Below are 9284 nucleotides of genomic sequence, written 5' to 3' on the forward strand. Positions count from 1 at the left end.
TCATTCTCCTATGCTGCAGGGAATAAAGTCCTAACCTATTCAAGCTTTCTCCGTAACTCAGTTTCTCAAGTCCCGGCAACATCCTTGTAAACCTTCTCTGCACTCTTTCAACATTAATATCCTTCCTGTAATTAGGTGACCAAAACTGCACACAACTCTCCAAATTCGGTCTCACCAACTTATTATACAACCTCACCATTACATTGCAACTCTTATACTCAATACTTGGATTTATAAAGGCCAATGTACCAAAATCTCATTTTACAACCCTATCTACTTGTGAAGCCACTATTAGGGAATTATGTATCTGTACTCCCAGATTTCTCTGTTCTACTGCAATCCTCAGTGTCCTACCATTTACCGTGTATGTTCTAACTTGGTTTGACTTTCCGAATTGCAATACCTCACACTTGTCCGCATTAAACTCAATCTGCCTTTTTTTAGCCCATTCATCCAACTGGTCCAGATCTATCTGCAAGCTTTGAAAACCTTCCTCACTGTCCACTACACCTCCAAACTTTGTAAAACCAGCAAATTTGCTGATCCAATTTGCCACATTATCATCCAGATCATTGATATAGATGACAAATAACAATGGACACAGCACTGATCCCTGTGGGACACCACTGGTCACAGGCCTGCACTCAGAGAACCAATCCCTCAATACCACTCTCTGGCTTCTCCCATTGAGCCAATGTCCAATCCAATTTACTACCTCACCATTTATACCTAGCGACTGAATCTTCCTAAATAACTTCACTTGCGGCCTCGCCCTTACCAATCACATCCTTGCCAGAGAACAACCTGTCCCAATCTACGCGTTTTAGATCCTTTCTCATTTCTTCAAATTTGGCCTTTTTTTTCCAATTTAGAACTTCAACCCGAGGAGCAGATCCATCTTTATCCATGATCAAGTTGAAACTAATGACTTTATGATCACTGGAACCAATGAGTTTCCCGACACACATTTCCGTCACCTGCCCTAATTCATTTCCTAATAGGAGATCTAATACTGCATCCTCCCGAGCCGGTTCATCTGTTGGTACAACTATATGGCTTTTTGCTTCTTATACTTTTCTTAAGAACTTTCAAGTAATTATGCGGTTTTATTTACGTTTTAAAGATAGATTTGATAATTTAATGATGGCGATTGTTTTTCTTCTGTGCAAATGTTTCAGGAATATTTTGCACGTGCTTATTTTCCTTATCTAATATTATGTAGGTTGTTTTTAATACTGAAGATCGTTTCTAATAACTCTTCTTTTCAACTCAGTTGTAATGAGCTGTATGTCGACTGTAATGAGATGTATATCCCGAAGAGGGAGACTCTTTTCATTTTTACCTTCTGTTCAGGCAGGTGGAGTGTACAATTGTCTTTTTATGCATTTTGCGGGGCTTACGTCGATCGATATCGGCTTATTTTTCCGGGCTTTTCAGATTGGGGTGTTTTTTTTCCCCGTTTTTCTTTTTTTTTATTATGTTTTAACCCCATTATGGAATTCAGGAGCGTACACAAATTATTATCATTGTTGTTTATCTTCGCAAATACCTTATCCTGACATGCGTACATAAAACATGTAACATAGAATAGTACAGCACTTTACAGGCCCTTCGACCCTCAGTGTTGTTCCGACGCTGAAACCCTGCCTCCCATATAACCCCACACCTAAATCTCCTCCGTATACCTGTCTAGTAGTATCTTAAATTTCACTAGTGTATCTACCTCCACCACTGACTCAGGCAGTGCATTCCACGCACCAACCACTCTCTGAGTGAAAAGGTTCCTCTAATATCCCCCTTGAACTTCCCTCCCCTTACCTTAAAGCCATGTCCTCTTGAACTGAGCAGTGGTGCCCTGGGGAAGAGGCGCTGGCTGTCCACTTTGTCTATTCCTCGAGATATCTTGTACTCCTCTATCATGTCTCCTCTCATCCTCCTTCTCTCCAAAGAGTAAAGCACTAGCTCCCTTAATCTCTGATCATATTCTATATTCTCTAAACCAGGCTGCATCTTGGGAATTCTCCTCTGTATCCTTTCGAATGCTTCCACATCCTTCCTATAGTGAGACGACCAGAACTGGACACAGTACTCCAAGTGTGGCCTAACAAGAGGTTAAAGATCTGCATCATTACATCTTGTCTCTTGAACTCTATCCCTTGACTTCTGAAAGCTAATACCCCATAAACTTTCTTAACTACTCTATCTACCTGTGAGGCAACTTTCAGGGATTTATGGACATGTACCCCCAGGTCTCTCGACTCCTCCACACTACCAAGTATGTTGCCATTTACTTTGTTATCTGCCTTGGAGTTTGTCCTTCCAAAGTGTACCACCTCACACTTCTCCGGGTTGAACTCCATCTGCCATTTCTCAGCCCACTTCGTCGTCCTATTAATGTCTCTCTGCAATCATCGACCATCCTCTACACTATCTACAACAACATCAACGTTTATGTCCTCTGCAAACTTGCCAACCCACACTTTTTTATTTATAAAGCTATTATTAATGCTTTTTGAGATAGTGATTTAGATGCATATTATATTTTTTTTACTGAGTTAAGTATTGTATGTAATTAGTTTTGCTACAACAAGTGTATGGGACATTGGAAAAAAGTTGAATTTCACCATGGGGATGAATAAAGTATCTATCTATCTATCTATCTATCTATCTATCTATCTATCTATCTATCTATCTATCTATCTATCTATCTATCTATCTATCTATCTTCTACCCTCACATCCAGGTCGTTAATAAAAAGCACAAAACGTAGAGGTCCTAGAACAGATCCTTGTGGGACACCACTAGTCACAACCCACCAATCTGAATATGTTCCCTCCATCACGACCCTCTGCCTTCTGCAGACAAGCCAATTCTGAATCCACCTGGCCAAACTTCACAGGGCAGTTGGGCTGCTGGATGCGTATGCGTGGCTGGGGGAGGTAAGGCTGCGGAGTTTTAGGTTGTGAGGTATGAGGTGCTATGGCGGATACGCTCGTATGGTGAAGCCAGGTTAATCTGGCACTTGCCTTTCATTAACGTGGTCCGACACCAGTTGGTTCAATGAACCGGGTGTGCAGTGTGACACATCATCAGTAATGCCTCCCCGGATCATTGACGGTTTCGTGTCTTTTTCATTAGAGATCTTCCCAAGGTGGCCCAGACAGGGCTGAACGGACCAGGCTTGTGTTTTTCCCGTGAACCAGGATAATGAGAGGCATGTAATTCTGAGGGTAATTATATTTTTAAACATCATTACCTGGTGTCCGTATGTTTGGGATTGCATTGGTTAAATTGACAGTGTTTAGTGGGCATTACAGTATCACTGCACCTGCGCTCAGTAGTGACTTGTTTTCTGTGGCTCCATCTTGGGTTTAACTTACTGCTTCTCTCTCGACTTTTAGTTATTTGGGCTTTTTTTTTGCCAGTTCTAAATTAGGGACATGTTTGACACAGATTTGTGGGCCGAAGGATCTGTATTGTGCTGAATGTTTTCTATGTTTCTGTCATATTAAAATTGGCCTCTCTCCAAATTAGAATCTCAACCCACTAACAAGACCGGTTATATTTTTGCATGAAATGCTGGAGCCGCACAGCAGAACGGGTCAGGATCTATGTAAAGTAGTAAGCAGCTGCAGTTTCGTGCAAGAACAATTAGCATGACTGGAAAAATAAGATCAAAAGTTCGAGCAAAACAATCAGAGAAAAACTATTTATTCCTCATGGAAGCGCCGAAGATCCTGCATGGATCTAAGAAATTTAGAGGGCTATGGAAAACGCCTATGTAGTTCTAAGGTGGGTACAGGCTTGGCACAATTTTGTGGACCGAAGGGCCAGTATTGTGCTGAAGGTTTTCTATGTTTCGATAACATTAAAATTGGAACTTCTCCAACTTTGAATCTCAACCCACGGATCAGAAATGTTTTTCTGTATAAAATGCTGGCTCAGCTCAGCATGCCCAGGCAGGATCTTTGCCAAGCAGTAAGCAGCTGAGGGTTCGGGCCAAGATCCGTCATCAAGACTGGAACAAATAATATCAAAAGTTACAGCAAGACAATGGGAGAGGGGTACAAGATGTACAAAGCGGTGGGTGATAGGTAAAATCAGGAGATGGAGAAATGAGAATTCAAGAGATGGAAGTTGCTAGAAGTAAGTGTTGAAGTGCTGCAGAAGGGGCTATCTGATAGCACAGGGCTGAAGAGCATGGAACATGGGGAAGTGGGTGGACCCCTGGGGTATGTGATGGGCAGGGTCACAGAATTGATGAGAGGGGGAAGTGGTAACTGTAAAGTGGGAACAATTACCGGAAGTTCGAGGGATCGCTGTTGTCATGTTTGTATTTGATCGTTGATTTCTGGTGTTGCAGTAATTGCCTCCTTTGGCCTTCACCATGGATTTCCCTCATCGGCCGGTTTCTCATCGATCTTTCTGCATGAAAACAATCAAAGGATAGGCACTGTGGCCAGTGGGTGCAAAGTGTTCCCCTACACAATATTCTGTCATTTTGCAGTCTCTTTCCCTAATAGCAGATCGGCACTCTAATCGGGATTTACAAATTGTGATGAGGTAAACCTTTTTCAACACATTTGCAAACACAATCTCATCTAGTCCGGTTTCGGTAGGGGACTCCGAGTGAATATATGGAAAGGTGAAACCCCTTTCTGGGAAGGTTCAAACTGTCTCTCTGTAAAAATACCACCTACCAATGATTCAAAGAGCCTTATTCCCTCAATCCATACTAACTGCTCAGCCAAGTAGAAACTGAATAATCTTCCAAATTCTGCACTCATTACTTCGGGGCACAAAGATAATTCCCGAGATCACAATCCTGGAGGTCCTGCTCTTCAGCATCTGACTCAAGGAGGTCTGTTTACAGAAGCTCATCCATCATCTGATCCACATCGTTAGAGTCATTAAGGGACTCCTAGATAGGTACATGGAGCTTAGAGAAATAGAGGGCTAAGGGTATCACTTGTGTTACGTATTCAGGCAACAATAAATATATGTGAGTCAGGCAAGGGTTTTTATAACAAATAGCACTTTATTAAATACTGAAAACAAACCCCTCAAAAGTAAACAAATACTTTTGTTTACCGGAAATCAGCTGCTGTGCGGCAGCTTAAACAGTTCTTAAAGTGATGCAGCTCAAACAGTTCTTAAAGCGATGTTGCAAAAACAGTTCTTGAAAGTGGAATTGCCAAAATTTCAAAATGCTCACAGGCCATTTAAAAGGAGAGACTTTTTAAGGCATTTTAAATTCTCTTCCACGTCGTTTTTCTTCAATTTCCAAAGTCGAACTCTTCCCACGAAGAATTTAATGAAACGTAACGGCTTAAAGGCACTGACCTCTCCTTTATCACACTGTCCTCAATCTTCTGCAATCCCGCAGAGATTAACACGAGAACAGTCAACGAATTCCTTTCGAATAAGGATCAAATAAGGTCGAACCTGATTCACCGTCGAAATCGATTCTCCTCGATCTTTAACTCCCGAACTCCTATCTTCACTCTCCACTAGCAGTATTGTAAAGAAACTGCTGGCAATGACCTTTTAAACTTTTGGCATTAGATAAAACTTCATCTTTTAACTAAACTGCGTCATCACATTAAATCACGCAGTGGCATGAATTCAACTTGGCAAATTCAGCCACGAACTGCCCCTCCCCACAGGGTGGGGTCGTCCTTTTATACCCTGTAAAAAAAACCTGTCACATGACCTCTACTGGCGGGAAAATGACGTCACTCCACCATCACAAGACCATTACCTCAAGTCCAGTATAACTTCAACCCCAGTCATGTGACAAGGGTACCACTGTCACGTGTCACGGGTACGTAACACTTGGTAATCTTTAAAGGAAGTACATGTTCGGCAGAGCGTTGTGGTCCGAAAGCCTCTATTGTTCTGTAGGTTTTCTATGTTTTTTTCTGACAGATGTACATCCCCTATTTCAGTGTTGTAAACTAGACAAGTTGTCTCACAGCGTATTGGTACGTGGGGATAGTAGTATTCAAGTTCTAAGCTGTTGGCCCGGTTTCAACAGAGTTACGTTGTTGTTTCTGCAGAGGCAATAAGCGAGCTTCAATTAATTACAAGTTGTGTAGTGAATTTCCTAACCGAGCTCCATTGATAAATGGTCAATAGACCTAGCACTTATTCCTGTGGCACTCCAGTAGACACGGGGTTCCAGTCCGAGGGCAATCAATTACTAACGCATTCTTAATTCTCTCAGAAACCGATGACTAATCTAATTAACTACATTCTGAATACTGAGTGACTGAATCTACACGTGCAGCCTCCCATGGGACTTTGTGAAAAGCCTTACTGAGATCCATGCAGACAACAGCCACAACTTCGCCTTCATTCACTTTCCTGGTAAGTTCAGAGAAAAATTCCTTCCATAATCAGTGACCAGTCCTTCATAATTACATGTCTATGCAAATACATTACGTCCGGTCACTTAGGATTTCTTCCAATAACTTTCCCACAACTGTTGTCAGTCTACTGCTGTACAATTCCCTGGTTCATGTTTAGAGGCATTTTTAAATAGTGCGGCAACATTAGGTACTCTCCGAAACTCTGGTAGCTTTCCTGTCCCTAGGGATGATCTAATTATCTTTGCTAGGGCCCTGACAATTTCTGAACTTGCATCGTGCAGTCTCCGTGAATACACCTTGCTAGGCTGTGGGGAATTATCGCCTAACGTTTTGCTTATGAAATTCTAATCTAATTAGAATTATTTCAAATCTAATTAGCTACCTCATCCTGAATACTGAGTGACTGAATCATCCGAAGCAGCCTCCCAGGGGATATTGTGAAAGAATTTGCTGGTCAATGTACACAACGAGCGCAACCTTGCCTTCATTCACTTTCCTGGTAAGTTCATTGACAAATTCCTTACATTTGACCATCTATAATCATGACATGACTTTGCAAATGCTTTATGTCCTCTCACTTAGAATATCTTACAATAACATTCCCACAACCGATGTTAGATTCACCAGTGTAATTTTTTCTGATGTTCCCTTATTCAGGAAAGGTAGTAGGGAGAGCACAGGAAGTTATAGGCCAGTCTGTCTTCCTTCAGTGATTAGTAAGTTGATGGAGAAGATCCCGAGATGCAGGATTTATGAACATTTGCAGAGGCATAAAATTATTAGGAATAGTCTGGATGGCTTTGTCAAAGGCAGGTTGTGCCTTTCGAGCCTGATTGCAAATTTGAGATGCGACTAAACATATTGATGAAGGTAGAGCGGTAGAGGTAGTGCATATGGTTTTCAGCAAGCCATTTGGTATGTCCATGCAAGGCTTATTGAGAAAGTAAGGAGGTATCGGACCAAGGGGATAGTGATTTGTCTATCCAGAACTGGATTACTGGCTTGATCAGAGAAGGCAAAGAGTGGGTCTAGAAGGGTCATATTCTGAATGGAGGAGATCTGTGCCGTGTGGTGCGCCGCAGGTACGGTTCTGCGACCGCTGCTTTTTTTAATGGATTCTGTTAATGACGTGGATGAGGAAGTGGAGGGATGGGTTAGGAAATTTGCTGATAACACAATGGTGGGGTCTGTTGTGGAGAATACGGAGGACTGTCAGGGGTTACAACGGGCCGTTGATAGTATGCAGAACTGGGCTGAGAAATGGCAGATTGAATTCAAGCCAGATAAGTCTGAGTTGGTTCATTTTGGTAGGACAAATATGATCGCAGCATTAGCGTATACAGAGGACATGTCAGTAGAAAGTATTTTCATCAGATACTGTTGAGTGCGTGGAATGACCTGCCGGTGATAATGTTGGAGCCGGGAAAGATAGGTGATTTTAAGAAACTACTTGGATCTAAGAAAGTTAGAGGGCTATGGGAAAAGCCTATGTAGTTCTAAGGCTTGGCACAGCTTTGTGGGCCGAAGGGCCTGTATTGTGCTGAAGGTTTTCTATGTTTCCATAACATTAAAATTGGAACTTCTCCAACTTAGAATCTCAACCCACGGATCAGAAATGTTTTTCTGCATAAAATGATGGCGCAGCTCATCATGCCCAGGCAGGATCTTTGCCAAGTAGTAAGCAGCTGAGGGTTCGGGCTAAGATCCGTCATCAAGACTGGAACAAATAATATCAAAGGTTACTGCAAGACAATGAGAGAGGGGTACAAGATGTGCAAAGCGGTGGGTGATAGGGAACACAAGGAGATGGGGAAAGGTGTATTCAAGAGATGGAAGTTGCTAGAAGTAAGTGTTGAAGTGCTGCAGAAGGGGCTATCTGATAGGAGAGGGCTGAAGAGCATGGAACGTGGGGATGTGGGTGGACCCCAGGGGTATGTGATGTTCAGGGTCACAGAATTGAGGAGAGGGGGAAGTGGTAACTGTAAAGTGGGAACAATTACCGGAAGCTCGAGGTATCGCTGTTGTCATGTTTGTATTTGATCTTTGATTTCTGGAGTTGCAGTAATTGCCTCCTTTGGCCTTTACCATGGATTTCCCTCATCGGCCGGTTTCTCATCGATCTTTCTGCATGAGAACATTCAAAGGAATGGCACTGTGGCCAGTGGGTGCAAAGTGTTCCCCTACACAAAATTCTGTTATTTTGCAGTCTCTTTCCCTAATAGCAGATCGGCACTCTAATCGGGATTTACAAATTGTGATGAGGTAAACCTTTTTCAACACATTTGCAAACACAATCTCATCTAGTCCTGTTTCGGTAGGGGACTCCGAGTGAATATATTGAAAGTTGAAACCCCCTACTATAAAAACGTTATGTTTGTAAAATATTTGACCTCTTGACAAATCTATTCCTCCAAGTCTCTTGGAATTTTGTGTCGTCAGTAACTTAGCCCCATTAAAATGGTCACACCTTTCTTATTTCTCACTTGCACCCATTTCACCACACCAGAAGAGCTTTTCAGTCTGTCCTGATGGAGCACTGCCATTAAAATCTCCCTGATTACCAATGCCACACATCCCCGTTTAGACCCTCACGGACTGTCACATGAAATACAACAGATCCTCCGAAAACTGACCTGTCTGTTGAGTAAATACAGAAGAAAAAAATATTTAGGGTCTTCCACCATTTATTTTGACTCTCTAAATGCATTAGCTTTCTTATCTTCCAGAGGACCAAAACTGTCACTAACAACGTAGATCCGGCATTTTAGCTAATTCACCTTTCCAACGAACATTCTGAAGGTCAGGACACTATTTATACCATGCTTAACCGTTTGATTCTTGATTGCATTATAAGAATTCTTAAAACAGTAGTTATAATGTGTGACTTCAATCTACATGTAGATTTGTTGAAAC

Source organism: Hemitrygon akajei, unplaced genomic scaffold (genome assembly GCF_048418815.1).
Source record: "Hemitrygon akajei unplaced genomic scaffold, sHemAka1.3 Scf000042, whole genome shotgun sequence".
In the NCBI taxonomy this organism is placed as follows: Eukaryota; Metazoa; Chordata; class Chondrichthyes; order Myliobatiformes; family Dasyatidae; genus Hemitrygon; species Hemitrygon akajei.